Here is a 7653-nt window from a genome sequence, read left to right on the forward strand (position 1 = left end):
GTATTCTTCCGTCGTTTATTGCCGTTCGCAGCACCTCACGTTCTTTTTAGTTTTTGGTATCCGTCCGTCGCAATTACTGCATACTTAATCGTTTGCTCGCCGATTACCGTTCGCGGCGATTAATCGATGACGGGTTGAGAAATCGATGAACCCCCTCTTCTTGGCGTATTGCGTAATCTTTTGGACGGGGGCTCGCGTGTGACACGTCGAGCAACGCACGGGAAAGGAAGGGTCGGATACATAATTTGCGCAAGAAGTGACGGGTGCGATCATACCAGCACTAAAGCACCGGATCCCATCAGAACTCCGCAGTTAAGCGTGCTTGGGCGAGAGTAGTACTAGGATGGGTGACCTCCTGGGAAGTCCTCGTGTTGCACTCCTCGTTCTTTTTAATTTCCGGTATTCTTCCGTCGTTTATTGCCGTGCAGGCACTTGGGCTTGTTCGTTGATTGCCGTTCGCAGCACCTCACGTTCTTTTTAGTTTTTGGTATCCGTCCGTCGCAATTACTGCATACTTAATCGTTTGCTCGCCGATTACCGTTCGCGGCGATTAATCGATGACGGGTTGAGAAATCGATGAACCCCCTCTTCTTGGCGTATTGCGTAATCTTTTGGACGGGGGCTCGCGTGTGACACGTCGAGCAACGCACGGGAAAGGAAGGGTCGGATACATAATTTGCGCAAGAAGTGACGGGTGCGATCATACCAGCACTAAAGCACCGGATCCCATCAGAACTCCGCAGTTAAGCGTGCTTGGGCGAGAGTAGTACTAGGATGGGTGACCTCCTGGGAAGTCCTCGTGTTGCACTCCTCGTTCTTTTTAATTTCCGGTATTCTTCCGTCGTTTATTGCCGTGCAGGCACTTGGGCTTGTTCGTTGATTGCCGTTCGCAGCACCTCACGTTCTTTTTAGTTTTTGGTATCCGTCCGTCGCAATTACTGCATACTTAATCGTTTGCTCGCCGATTACCGTTCGCGGCGATTAATCGATGACGGGTTGAGAAATCGATGAACCCCCTCTTCTTGGCGTATTGCGTAATCTTTTGGACGGGGGCTCGCGTGTGACACGTCGAGCAACGCACGGGAAAGGAAGGGTCGGATACATAATTTGCGCAAGAAGTGACGGGTGCGATCATACCAGCACTAAAGCACCGGATCCCATCAGAACTCCGCAGTTAAGCGTGCTTGGGCGAGAGTAGTACTAGGATGGGTGACCTCCTGGGAAGTCCTCGTGTTGCACTCCTCGTTCTTTTTAATTTCCGGTATTCTTCCGTCGTTTATTGCCGTGCAGGCACTTGGGCTTGTTCGTTGATTGCCGTTCGCAGCACCTCACGTTCTTTTTAGTTTTTGGTATCCGTCCGTCGCAATTACTGCATACTTAATCGTTTGCTCGCCGATTACCGTTCGCGGCGATTAATCGATGACGGGTTGAGAAATCGATGAACCCCCTCTTCTTGGCGTATTGCGTAATCTTTTGGACGGGGGCTCGCGTGTGACACGTCGAGCAACGCACGGGAAAGGAAGGGTCGGATACATAATTTGCGCAAGAAGTGACGGGTGCGATCATACCAGCACTAAAGCACCGGATCCCATCAGAACTCCGCAGTTAAGCGTGCTTGGGCGAGAGTAGTACTAGGATGGGTGACCTCCTGGGAAGTCCTCGTGTTGCACTCCTCGTTCTTTTTAATTTCCGGTATTCTTCCGTCGTTTATTGCCGTGCAGGCACTTGGGCTTGTTCGTTGATTGCCGTTCGCAGCACCTCACGTTCTTTTTAGTTTTTGGTATCCGTCCGTCGCAATTACTGCATACTTAATCGTTTGCTCGCCGATTACCGTTCGCGGCGATTAATCGATGACGGGTTGAGAAATCGATGAACCCCCTCTTCTTGGCGTATTGCGTAATCTTTTGGACGGGGGCTCGCGTGTGACACGTCGAGCAACGCACGGGAAAGGAAGGGTCGGATACATAATTTGCGCAAGAAGTGACGGGTGCGATCATACCAGCACTAAAGCACCGGATCCCATCAGAACTCCGCAGTTAAGCGTGCTTGGGCGAGAGTAGTACTAGGATGGGTGACCTCCTGGGAAGTCCTCGTGTTGCACTCCTCGTTCTTTTTAATTTCCGGTATTCTTCCGTCGTTTATTGCCGTGCAGGCACTTGGGCTTGTTCGTTGATTGCCGTTCGCAGCACCTCACGTTCTTTTTAGTTTTTGGTATCCGTCCGTCGCAATTACTGCATACTTAATCGTTTGCTCGCCGATTACCGTTCGCGGCGATTAATCGATGACGGGTTGAGAAATCGATGAACCCCCTCTTCTTGGCGTATTGCGTAATCTTTTGGACGGGGGCTCGCGTGTGACACGTCGAGCAACGCACGGGAAAGGAAGGGTCGGATACATAATTTGCGCAAGAAGTGACGGGTGCGATCATACCAGCACTAAAGCACCGGATCCCATCAGAACTCCGCAGTTAAGCGTGCTTGGGCGAGAGTAGTACTAGGATGGGTGACCTCCTGGGAAGTCCTCGTGTTGCACTCCTCGTTCTTTTTAATTTCCGGTATTCTTCCGTCGTTTATTGCCGTGCAGGCACTTGGGCTTGTTCGTTGATTGCCGTTCGCAGCACCTCACGTTCTTTTTAGTTTTTGGTATCCGTCCGTCGCAATTACTGCATACTTAATCGTTTGCTCGCCGATTACCGTTCGCGGCGATTAATCGATGACGGGTTGAGAAATCGATGAACCCCCTCTTCTTGGCGTATTGCGTAATCTTTTGGACGGGGGCTCGCGTGTGACACGTCGAGCAACGCACGGGAAAGGAAGGGTCGGATACATAATTTGCGCAAGAAGTGACGGGTGCGATCATACCAGCACTAAAGCACCGGATCCCATCAGAACTCCGCAGTTAAGCGTGCTTGGGCGAGAGTAGTACTAGGATGGGTGACCTCCTGGGAAGTCCTCGTGTTGCACTCCTCGTTCTTTTTAATTTCCGGTATTCTTCCGTCGTTTATTGCCGTGCAGGCACTTGGGCTTGTTCGTTGATTGCCGTTCGCAGCACCTCACGTTCTTTTTAGTTTTTGGTATCCGTCCGTCGCAATTACTGCATACTTAATCGTTTGCTCGCCGATTACCGTTCGCGGCGATTAATCGATGACGGGTTGAGAAATCGATGAACCCCCTCTTCTTGGCGTATTGCGTAATCTTTTGGACGGGGGCTCGCGTGTGACACGTCGAGCAACGCACGGGAAAGGAAGGGTCGGATACATAATTTGCGCAAGAAGTGACGGGTGCGATCATACCAGCACTAAAGCACCGGATCCCATCAGAACTCCGCAGTTAAGCGTGCTTGGGCGAGAGTAGTACTAGGATGGGTGACCTCCTGGGAAGTCCTCGTGTTGCACTCCTCGTTCTTTTTAATTTCCGGTATTCTTCCGTCGTTTATTGCCGTGCAGGCACTTGGGCTTGTTCGTTGATTGCCGTTCGCAGCACCTCACGTTCTTTTTAGTTTTTGGTATCCGTCCGTCGCAATTACTGCATACTTAATCGTTTGCTCGCCGATTACCGTTCGCGGCGATTAATCGATGACGGGTTGAGAAATCGATGAACCCCCTCTTCTTGGCGTATTGCGTAATCTTTTGGACGGGGGCTCGCGTGTGACACGTCGAGCAACGCACGGGAAAGGAAGGGTCGGATACATAATTTGCGCAAGAAGTGACGGGTGCGATCATACCAGCACTAAAGCACCGGATCCCATCAGAACTCCGCAGTTAAGCGTGCTTGGGCGAGAGTAGTACTAGGATGGGTGACCTCCTGGGAAGTCCTCGTGTTGCACTCCTCGTTCTTTTTAATTTCCGGTATTCTTCCGTCGTTTATTGCCGTGCAGGCACTTGGGCTTGTTCGTTGATTGCCGTTCGCAGCACCTCACGTTCTTTTTAGTTTTTGGTATCCGTCCGTCGCAATTACTGCATACTTAATCGTTTGCTCGCCGATTACCGTTCGCGGCGATTAATCGATGACGGGTTGAGAAATCGATGAACCCCCTCTTCTTGGCGTATTGCGTAATCTTTTGGACGGGGGCTCGCGTGTGACACGTCGAGCAACGCACGGGAAAGGAAGGGTCGGATACATAATTTGCGCAAGAAGTGACGGGTGCGATCATACCAGCACTAAAGCACCGGATCCCATCAGAACTCCGCAGTTAAGCGTGCTTGGGCGAGAGTAGTACTAGGATGGGTGACCTCCTGGGAAGTCCTCGTGTTGCACTCCTCGTTCTTTTTAATTTCCGGTATTCTTCCGTCGTTTATTGCCGTGCAGGCACTTGGGCTTGTTCGTTGATTGCCGTTCGCAGCACCTCACGTTCTTTTTAGTTTTTGGTATCCGTCCGTCGCAATTACTGCATACTTAATCGTTTGCTCGCCGATTACCGTTCGCGGCGATTAATCGATGACGGGTTGAGAAATCGATGAACCCCCTCTTCTTGGCGTATTGCGTAATCTTTTGGACGGGGGCTCGCGTGTGACACGTCGAGCAACGCACGGGAAAGGAAGGGTCGGATACATAATTTGCGCAAGAAGTGACGGGTGCGATCATACCAGCACTAAAGCACCGGATCCCATCAGAACTCCGCAGTTAAGCGTGCTTGGGCGAGAGTAGTACTAGGATGGGTGACCTCCTGGGAAGTCCTCGTGTTGCACTCCTCGTTCTTTTTAATTTCCGGTATTCTTCCGTCGTTTATTGCCGTGCAGGCACTTGGGCTTGTTCGTTGATTGCCGTTCGCAGCACCTCACGTTCTTTTTAGTTTTTGGTATCCGTCCGTCGCAATTACTGCATACTTAATCGTTTGCTCGCCGATTACCGTTCGCGGCGATTAATCGATGACGGGTTGAGAAATCGATGAACCCCCTCTTCTTGGCGTATTGCGTAATCTTTTGGACGGGGGCTCGCGTGTGACACGTCGAGCAACGCACGGGAAAGGAAGGGTCGGATACATAATTTGCGCAAGAAGTGACGGGTGCGATCATACCAGCACTAAAGCACCGGATCCCATCAGAACTCCGCAGTTAAGCGTGCTTGGGCGAGAGTAGTACTAGGATGGGTGACCTCCTGGGAAGTCCTCGTGTTGCACTCCTCGTTCTTTTTAATTTCCGGTATTCTTCCGTCGTTTATTGCCGTGCAGGCACTTGGGCTTGTTCGTTGATTGCCGTTCGCAGCACCTCACGTTCTTTTTAGTTTTTGGTATCCGTCCGTCGCAATTACTGCATACTTAATCGTTTGCTCGCCGATTACCGTTCGCGGCGATTAATCGATGACGGGTTGAGAAATCGATGAACCCCCTCTTCTTGGCGTATTGCGTAATCTTTTGGACGGGGGCTCGCGTGTGACACGTCGAGCAACGCACGGGAAAGGAAGGGTCGGATACATAATTTGCGCAAGAAGTGACGGGTGCGATCATACCAGCACTAAAGCACCGGATCCCATCAGAACTCCGCAGTTAAGCGTGCTTGGGCGAGAGTAGTACTAGGATGGGTGACCTCCTGGGAAGTCCTCGTGTTGCACTCCTCGTTCTTTTTAATTTCCGGTATTCTTCCGTCGTTTATTGCCGTGCAGGCACTTGGGCTTGTTCGTTGATTGCCGTTCGCAGCACCTCACGTTCTTTTTAGTTTTTGGTATCCGTCCGTCGCAATTACTGCATACTTAATCGTTTGCTCGCCGATTACCGTTCGCGGCGATTAATCGATGACGGGTTGAGAAATCGATGAACCCCCTCTTCTTGGCGTATTGCGTAATCTTTTGGACGGGGGCTCGCGTGTGACACGTCGAGCAACGCACGGGAAAGGAAGGGTCGGATACATAATTTGCGCAAGAAGTGACGGGTGCGATCATACCAGCACTAAAGCACCGGATCCCATCAGAACTCCGCAGTTAAGCGTGCTTGGGCGAGAGTAGTACTAGGATGGGTGACCTCCTGGGAAGTCCTCGTGTTGCACTCCTCGTTCTTTTTAATTTCCGGTATTCTTCCGTCGTTTATTGCCGTGCAGGCACTTGGGCTTGTTCGTTGATTGCCGTTCGCAGCACCTCACGTTCTTTTTAGTTTTTGGTATCCGTCCGTCGCAATTACTGCATACTTAATCGTTTGCTCGCCGATTACCGTTCGCGGCGATTAATCGATGACGGGTTGAGAAATCGATGAACCCCCTCTTCTTGGCGTATTGCGTAATCTTTTGGACGGGGGCTCGCGTGTGACACGTCGAGCAACGCACGGGAAAGGAAGGGTCGGATACATAATTTGCGCAAGAAGTGACGGGTGCGATCATACCAGCACTAAAGCACCGGATCCCATCAGAACTCCGCAGTTAAGCGTGCTTGGGCGAGAGTAGTACTAGGATGGGTGACCTCCTGGGAAGTCCTCGTGTTGCACTCCTCGTTCTTTTTAATTTCCGGTATTCTTCCGTCGTTTATTGCCGTGCAGGCACTTGGGCTTGTTCGTTGATTGCCGTTCGCAGCACCTCACGTTCTTTTTAGTTTTTGGTATCCGTCCGTCGCAATTACTGCATACTTAATCGTTTGCTCGCCGATTACCGTTCGCGGCGATTAATCGATGACGGGTTGAGAAATCGATGAACCCCCTCTTCTTGGCGTATTGCGTAATCTTTTGGACGGGGGCTCGCGTGTGACACGTCGAGCAACGCACGGGAAAGGAAGGGTCGGATACATAATTTGCGCAAGAAGTGACGGGTGCGATCATACCAGCACTAAAGCACCGGATCCCATCAGAACTCCGCAGTTAAGCGTGCTTGGGCGAGAGTAGTACTAGGATGGGTGACCTCCTGGGAAGTCCTCGTGTTGCACTCCTCGTTCTTTTTAATTTCCGGTATTCTTCCGTCGTTTATTGCCGTGCAGGCACTTGGGCTTGTTCGTTGATTGCCGTTCGCAGCACCTCACGTTCTTTTTAGTTTTTGGTATCCGTCCGTCGCAATTACTGCATACTTAATCGTTTGCTCGCCGATTACCGTTCGCGGCGATTAATCGATGACGGGTTGAGAAATCGATGAACCCCCTCTTCTTGGCGTATTGCGTAATCTTTTGGACGGGGGCTCGCGTGTGACACGTCGAGCAACGCACGGGAAAGGAAGGGTCGGATACATAATTTGCGCAAGAAGTGACGGGTGCGATCATACCAGCACTAAAGCACCGGATCCCATCAGAACTCCGCAGTTAAGCGTGCTTGGGCGAGAGTAGTACTAGGATGGGTGACCTCCTGGGAAGTCCTCGTGTTGCACTCATCGTTCTTTTTAATTTCCGGTATTCTTCCGTCGTTTATTGCCGTGCAGGCACTTGGGCTTGTTCGTTGATTGCCGTTCGCAGCACCTCACGTTCTTTTTAGTTTTTGGTATCCGTCCGTCGCAATTACTGCATACTTAATCGTTTGCTCGCCGATTACCGTTCGCGGCGATTAATCGATGACGGGTTGAGAAATCGATGAACCCCCTCTTCTTGGCGTATTGCGTAATCTTTTGGACGGGGGCTCGCGTGTGACACGTCGAGCAACGCACGGGAAAGGAAGGGTCGGATACATAATTTGCGCAAGAAGTGACGGGTGCGATCATACCAGCACTAAAGCACCGGATCCCATCAGAACTCCGCAGTTAAGCGTGCTTGG

General features: G+C 51.2%; 17 non-coding genes across 17 annotated transcripts; all 17 read left to right on the top strand.

Annotated features, from left to right (window-relative positions):
• Positions 1–261: 261 nt before the first annotated feature.
• Positions 262–380, top strand: LOC149510184 (5S ribosomal RNA). The gene has a single exon (XR_016335641.1). It is a non-coding gene; the product is annotated as a 5S ribosomal RNA (ribosomal RNA).
• Positions 381–692: 312 nt separating this feature from the next.
• LOC149510185 (5S ribosomal RNA) lies at positions 693–811 on the top strand. The gene has a single exon (XR_016335642.1). It is a non-coding gene; the product is annotated as a 5S ribosomal RNA (ribosomal RNA).
• A 312-nt stretch (positions 812–1123) lies between these two features.
• Positions 1124–1242, top strand: LOC149510186 (5S ribosomal RNA). The gene has a single exon (XR_016335643.1). It is a non-coding gene; the product is annotated as a 5S ribosomal RNA (ribosomal RNA).
• Positions 1243–1554: 312 nt separating this feature from the next.
• Positions 1555–1673, top strand: LOC149510187 (5S ribosomal RNA). The gene has a single exon (XR_016335644.1). It is a non-coding gene; the product is annotated as a 5S ribosomal RNA (ribosomal RNA).
• Positions 1674–1985: 312 nt separating this feature from the next.
• On the top strand, positions 1986–2104 carry LOC149510188 (5S ribosomal RNA). The gene has a single exon (XR_016335645.1). It is a non-coding gene; the product is annotated as a 5S ribosomal RNA (ribosomal RNA).
• A 312-nt stretch (positions 2105–2416) lies between these two features.
• LOC149510189 (5S ribosomal RNA) lies at positions 2417–2535 on the top strand. Its single transcript, XR_016335646.1, has one exon. It is a non-coding gene; the product is annotated as a 5S ribosomal RNA (ribosomal RNA).
• Positions 2536–2847: 312 nt separating this feature from the next.
• LOC149510190 (5S ribosomal RNA) lies at positions 2848–2966 on the top strand. The gene has a single exon (XR_016335647.1). It is a non-coding gene; the product is annotated as a 5S ribosomal RNA (ribosomal RNA).
• A 312-nt stretch (positions 2967–3278) lies between these two features.
• LOC149510191 (5S ribosomal RNA) lies at positions 3279–3397 on the top strand. The gene has a single exon (XR_016335648.1). It is a non-coding gene; the product is annotated as a 5S ribosomal RNA (ribosomal RNA).
• A 312-nt stretch (positions 3398–3709) lies between these two features.
• LOC149510192 (5S ribosomal RNA) lies at positions 3710–3828 on the top strand. The gene has a single exon (XR_016335649.1). It is a non-coding gene; the product is annotated as a 5S ribosomal RNA (ribosomal RNA).
• Positions 3829–4140: 312 nt separating this feature from the next.
• Positions 4141–4259, top strand: LOC149510193 (5S ribosomal RNA). The gene has a single exon (XR_016335651.1). It is a non-coding gene; the product is annotated as a 5S ribosomal RNA (ribosomal RNA).
• A 312-nt stretch (positions 4260–4571) lies between these two features.
• LOC149510194 (5S ribosomal RNA) lies at positions 4572–4690 on the top strand. The gene has a single exon (XR_016335653.1). It is a non-coding gene; the product is annotated as a 5S ribosomal RNA (ribosomal RNA).
• A 312-nt stretch (positions 4691–5002) lies between these two features.
• LOC149510195 (5S ribosomal RNA) lies at positions 5003–5121 on the top strand. The gene has a single exon (XR_016335654.1). It is a non-coding gene; the product is annotated as a 5S ribosomal RNA (ribosomal RNA).
• Positions 5122–5433: 312 nt separating this feature from the next.
• On the top strand, positions 5434–5552 carry LOC149510196 (5S ribosomal RNA). The gene has a single exon (XR_016335655.1). It is a non-coding gene; the product is annotated as a 5S ribosomal RNA (ribosomal RNA).
• Positions 5553–5864: 312 nt separating this feature from the next.
• On the top strand, positions 5865–5983 carry LOC149510197 (5S ribosomal RNA). The gene has a single exon (XR_016335656.1). It is a non-coding gene; the product is annotated as a 5S ribosomal RNA (ribosomal RNA).
• Positions 5984–6295: 312 nt separating this feature from the next.
• Positions 6296–6414, top strand: LOC149510198 (5S ribosomal RNA). Its single transcript, XR_016335657.1, has one exon. It is a non-coding gene; the product is annotated as a 5S ribosomal RNA (ribosomal RNA).
• Positions 6415–6726: 312 nt separating this feature from the next.
• Positions 6727–6845, top strand: LOC149510199 (5S ribosomal RNA). Its single transcript, XR_016335588.1, has one exon. It is a non-coding gene; the product is annotated as a 5S ribosomal RNA (ribosomal RNA).
• Positions 6846–7157: 312 nt separating this feature from the next.
• Positions 7158–7276, top strand: LOC149510200 (5S ribosomal RNA). The gene has a single exon (XR_016335589.1). It is a non-coding gene; the product is annotated as a 5S ribosomal RNA (ribosomal RNA).
• The last annotated feature ends 377 nt before the right edge of the window (positions 7277–7653 follow it).

This window comes from Durio zibethinus, unplaced genomic scaffold (assembly GCF_047325235.1).
Source record: "Durio zibethinus cultivar Kanyao isolate XHJ-2024 unplaced genomic scaffold, ASM4732523v1 HiC_scaffold_61, whole genome shotgun sequence".
NCBI classification, from domain to species: domain Eukaryota; kingdom Viridiplantae; phylum Streptophyta; class Magnoliopsida; order Malvales; family Malvaceae; genus Durio; species Durio zibethinus.